Source organism: Poromitra crassiceps (assembly GCF_964638095.1).
Source record: "Poromitra crassiceps genome assembly, chromosome: 11".
NCBI classification, from domain to species: domain Eukaryota; kingdom Metazoa; phylum Chordata; class Actinopteri; order Beryciformes; family Melamphaidae; genus Poromitra; species Poromitra crassiceps.
The window spans coordinates 45,879,687-45,885,567 of NC_139643.1; the positions used below are offsets into that span (position 1 = coordinate 45,879,687).

A 5,881-nucleotide genomic window follows, 5' to 3' on the forward strand; every position below is an offset into this window, starting at 1 on the left:
ACACACACACACACACACACACACACACACCATCCATCCACTACTGTGTAACACAGGTCACTTCAGAGTTTAGTCTGCAGGCTCTACTTTGCTGGTCGGCGCTTTCTGTGCTGCGCACCGCTGTAGGCACACACACACACACACACACACAAACATGCACACGCACACACACACGTGCACGCACGCACACACGCACACACACACACACACACACACACACACACACACACACACACACACACACACACACACACACACACACACACACACACACACACACACACACACATGGATTATGTCCCAGCTCTATTTTTTAACATGCACCAGCTATTAACATTTCACAATGAAATGGCCATCTCAATAGTTTGTTTTTGTTTTTGCCAGAAGAGTTCCTCTGATCTTTCTTTTTTGAACTTTTGTGATCCTCACCAAAGAGCACCTTTATCACACCTGTTGTGTTGTGGACTTCCGAGCACTCTGGACCTTTTCTCTCCACTGTCTAGAATTAATGAATTCATTGCACAGATTGCAACACTATAGTTACTTGGCACCTCAGTATTGCCAAAGCCTGATCAATTATGCAGCCAATGTGATCCAAATGCCATGAGCGTAATGCTAGAGTGAGTTCACACTAGTCATGTTACGACTCTTGTAAACAATATTGGCTGAGTTTCCCAACAAAGAAGCTTCTTAAGAGTTAAGAAGCTTCTTAAGGAGTTAAGAAGCTTCTTAAGGAGTTAAGAAGGCTCCAAAGAAGTGTTTCCCAAACGCCTTCTTAACAGTCGAGAAAAATAAAAAAAATAGAAGGCTCTTAAGAAGCATCTTAACTGGAGCGGCTCACTTGATGGCACTCTGAGCCCAGCAGTGGGCCACGACTCAATGGTTGAGAAACACTGTTAACACCTAATCATGGTCATGTTAAACTTTATTAAACATTATTTATTTCAGACATGGACTGCAGTTCAAATTGCTTTATATACACAGCATACAACAAAACAGAGAAACACTACAGAATTTAAGCGACCTTGGGTTCTGTGAAAGGTGCTATATAAATCCACAACATTATAAAAGGAATCCATTCTGATTAGAGAAATATAGCCTACGGTAAAACATTTTAAACACAAGTAACCATACATACAGGGGAGATTTTCAAGTGTTCCCCAATTTTAAACACTAAAGGGTGCATGAAAGAAAGGAAAAAGGGAAAAACACAAGAGGAACAGTGGACTGACGCGGCTGGATCTGCCAGTGTTTTGTCATTAAGAAGGTGTTAAGAAGGCTCCAGACCCTTCTTACAAAACCTTCTTAACGAAAGATCATCTTAGCGCTAAGAAGCTTTTGGGAAACGCAGCCTTCTTAACGGAGGATAATTGGAAGATAATTTTAGGCTAAGAAGCAATCGGGAAACGCGTTGGCTTCGTTGGCTTCTTACGGGAGCCTTAAGAAGGGTCAAAGAAGCTTCTTAGCGCTAAGAAGCTTTTGGGAAACGCATGCCTTCGTAAAGAAGCAATTGGGAAACGCGTTTGCTTCTTAAGGGGGCCTTAAGAAGGGTTGAATTAGCTTCTTAGCGCAAAGAAGCTTTTGGGAAACCCAGCCATTATCTGCATTGCAATTCTGACTTTTTAAATCTCAGATGGAGAAGCTCTTACTTCTGATGGTGATGTTGGCAACATGTTACGCAACACCTCAAGGTTAGTCAACCATTGTTGTTCAATTCTGTTTACCCAATATATTGACACTACTATTGTGAGTGATTTGGTGCATTTTGTGTGTGTGCAAACAAATAACTACAAATAAGTCAAAGACAAAACAGACTAACAACAAACAAAATACAAGACCTACAATAGCAGTGACAGGGTCTTGTGGTTGGGCAGGCATGCAGACATTTGGGGAGAGATTTGTGTTACAAAGGTGTGAGAGGTAAGCGGATATGTTGTGTTTCTGTGAGGCCATTTACACCTGGCGTTAACATGCGTTTCCTGCCATCAGATTGCAATCACATTGTGCTTGACCACTTGAAATGCCAGGTGTAAACGCCCCCAAGATACATTGAAGAAGGATTGCAATCTGATCGGCCAAACCACCTCCAGGGTGGATGCATTGTGTACACATTGAACACAAGTGTAAATGCAATGTGTCCTCTCAATCTGCATACAGAAACTGTATGCGAATTTAGAGGACAACCATTTTGGGTGTTAATAAGTTATCTGGATGTTATCTGGATAAGGAAAAACGCATGTTAGTGCCAGGTGTAAATGAAATCAGACTAAAGTACAATCTGATTGCAATCTGATGGAAGACAACGCATGTTAATGGCAGGTGTAAATAGCCTCTGTTATGTATGTTCACCTTTCTGAATATGCAAATAGATGTGGTAGTGTGTCTGGATATGTATGTGGGGGGAAGCAGGGGGGGGTGCTTAGTTGGGTGGGAGTGAGAGGGGGGAGGGGGGAAGCAGGGGGGGGGTTGCTTAGTTTGGAGGGAGTGAGTGAGGCAGGGGGGAAGCGGGGGCAGATAGCGGGGGGAGAGATTGCGAAGCACAAGCAGTGGAGTATGCGATACAAAGGGGGACAGAGGTCGGGGGACCAGTATTCAGGGGCGTAGTGGAGGGTAAACGCAGGTAAACACCCCTTTTAAATCAGGCAGAGAGTTTATACTCACCTATTTTCAGATCACCTATCAATCAATGAGGGGAAACAAGGTAAACTACTCACCTTGGATAGTTTACCCACCACCTCTCTGTTTAATGTTTACCACTACACCCCTGCCAGTATTCATGCGGACACCCATCTGAGGCAACCCCCAGACCCTTGGAAGGGAGTCTGCACTTTTTTCTCTTTCATTTAAACACAGAATGTGTGTGTGTGTGTGTGTGTGTGTGTGTGTGTGTGTGTGTGTGTGTGTGTGTGTGTGTGTGTGTGTGTGTGTGTGTGTGTGTGTGTGTGTGTGTGTGTGTGTAGTTGTAAACCTTTCCTTGCTCTCTTCTCCTGTCACTTGAACTCTGACTGGCCTGCGTTTGTTGGTTTGGTTTTCTCCCCTGTGCAGATCTCTCAGGCAAAGTGTTTGTCTTTCCTAGACAGACCGACACAGATTATGTCAAACTCCTGACAACCTCAAGATCATTCAGCTCTGTGACAGTCTGCCTCAGGTAAATGTGATATGATCAGTGAAGAATTGAAAGTCATACATGTATTATTTCATAATGTTTCTTATTAACCATCTCTAACCGTTGGCCCATCTGTTTAGATTCGTCACAGATCTCAGCAGAGACTATTCACTCTTCTCTATGGCTACTCCATCCCAAAGCAATGCCTTGTTGATTTTTATTACTCCAAGCTCCGATGTGTTTATTTATGTTCGGGACAGCTCTACAACCTTCTATGCAGTGTCCTTTGAACGGAACGCCTGGCACTCCATGTGTGTCACCTGGGGCGGCAATACGGGGGTGGCTCAGGTGTGGATGGATGGCAAACCAAGCATCAAAAGATGGATCCAGTCTGGATCCATCACCGGGGCTCCCATCATCACCATCCTCGGACAAGACCAAGACTCTTACGGCGGGGGTTTTGAGGCCCCCCAGTGTTTCATTGGCATGATCTCTGATGTCCACATGTGGGACAAAGTGCTCTCGCCCAAGGAGATCAGCTCATACATGAAGCAGGTGACCTTCATTCCAGGCAATATCTTCAACTGGAGAGCGCTGGAGTTTGAGATCACAGAGAAAATCCTGGTGGAAGAGAAGCAGGAAATAGAGCCCTAGTCAATTAGTCAGCGGTGGTCTCCCTGGTTACAGCATGCATGTTAGTAGCCTAGATGTTGTGCACTCAGTCATATCTTTCTCTTTCTCTTTATTGTTTATTTGACAGGGTCAATGCACAATAAATATATTGCACCAGAAATAGCTATTTGCTCATTTGCATCTGTTGTCCCTGCCTGGGCGGGAGAAGACAAACACAAACATACTTAATAAAACTGCACTCCCAACAACAGAAACACATCAACAGACCAGTGCACAAGAAAGATACACATAACAGAATAACAGTACAGTATATCAATACATTTGTCAAGTTAATCAAAAGCATTTAGAATTTCCCTGCATTAAAACTAAAGGAGAGAGAATGTTCTCAGTAGACGAGAGAAGACTTAATGGCTACAGGACTGTCCTTCCCTCAGCCACTTTTTAACAGAGGATTTAAAGCCTTTATAGGTACTGCACCTTGACTGTCAAAGCAGTCTGGCTGAATTTTGTGGATCAAAATTAGACACAACAGTCCCCTTTAGTGGAGGCTCTTGTAGTTCTAGTACAGGGGTGGGCAATGTTTTTTTTCCCACAGGGCCATACTGACTTACACAAAGTAAGCCAATAAGGGCCACACATTGGAGATCATACCTGCCAACACTCCAGATTTTTGTGGGAATCTCCCTATTTTTTAACCCTCTCTCCTGCTGACGTTATTGGTAATTTCTCATTAATCTCCCGATATAATAGTGATACAAATCCAATGGCTGTAGCAGATGAGACTTACTAACATAATTCGTCCTTTTATTGAGTTTGTCAGGGTTGTTGTTGGTTTTTTTAGGACGTTGGGGGCCAGATTGAGATGGTCCAGGGGCCGGGCCCGGCCATCTGCATTTTGCCCGTGTGTGTTCTAGTACCAGTGTTGTGATTAACCACAACTTGATGGTGGCACAAGGTCATGGAGGATCCTGTAGCCTATAATAGACAGAGATTAGCCAACATGGACAGAAAGTTTTTAAAAGTCAGAAAATTATACTTCTTGATAATGGTGCAATGGTGGTAGGTGGTAGGTTTTTTATACACACACACACACACACACACACACACACACACACACACACACACACGCACGCACACACACATTTCTATAGAGCTGAACAGTCATGTGACATCTTTTGGAAAGTGAGTTTCCCATTCATTTTCTCCATAGACATTTCGAAAAATCGTTATATAAAGTTTTAACGAGGCTGGAACCAAGCCAACCTGTGACCTACTGAACCTTGAGTTTACCATAAAACATTTCAGTTGGAGCAAAAATAAAAAAATAACATGGGGGGAGGGGGGACTTTTCTTCTTTTTCCTCTCTCTCTTTTTACTCGTTATATCAGGTTTTTTGAAATGTCTATGGAGAAAGTGAATGGGAAACTCATTTCCGGGCCAAGAGATGTCATGTGACTGCTGAGCTCTATAGAGGGCTGGCCTATTCTCCAAGGTGTGTGTGTGTGTGTGTGTGTGTGTGTGTGTGTGTGTGTGTGTGTGGGGGGGGGGGGGGGGGGGGGGGGGGGTAGGCTATTTTTGTCATGGGTGGTGGCGTGGGGACAAGGGGGCCCAGAGTCCCCTCCTATTTGAGGCCCATATGAGTTATTACATTAGTTATCAAAAGGAGATCACATAGCCAAATGGATCAAGGAGATATGGTCCATTATGTTTCTCAACTGTCCCAACTTGGCAGAGATGGTTATGGAAAAGATGAATGACACCCTGGGTATTGATGTTGACCTTATGCCTGCTGAGAGAATAGGTGGGAAGAAGGTTAAAGGTCGCTCTCACTACAGCTAAGAATATCTGCAAAGGAAACAATAAAAATCATAATTGGAAGAGAGAGAGAAAAGGAGATCACATAGCCTAAATGTGTGTGATTTGGTTGAAGTGATAGTTCAGAAATGCAGTAGTTTGGTGAAACTTTACTGTTTTTCCCACTTTCCCAGAGTCAGAAATTAATAAATGCCTTCAGACAGACCTTTTTGATGTATTTGGTCAACAGCAATATCAGGCTATCTTGGCCCAATTGTTGCGTGGCAATGGGATCAAATAACATAATCATAATGGGGGGGCTTTGTCCAAACGTCAGCATCTGAGGGG

The 5,881-nt window shown here is 43.6% G+C and overlaps 1 pseudogene across 1 annotated transcript in view; it reads left to right on the forward strand.

The window, feature by feature from the left end:
• Nucleotides 1-3,760, forward strand: part of LOC310785057 (C-reactive protein pseudogene) — a 22,152-nt pseudogene extending 18,392 nt beyond the window's left edge. The window contains exons 2-3 of the transcript in view: nt 3,077-3,148; nt 3,247-3,760. The product of the transcript in view is annotated as a C-reactive protein pseudogene (transcript). The remainder of the gene's footprint in view (nt 1-3,076; nt 3,149-3,246) is intronic.
• Nucleotides 3,761-5,881: the final 2,121 nt, after the last annotated feature.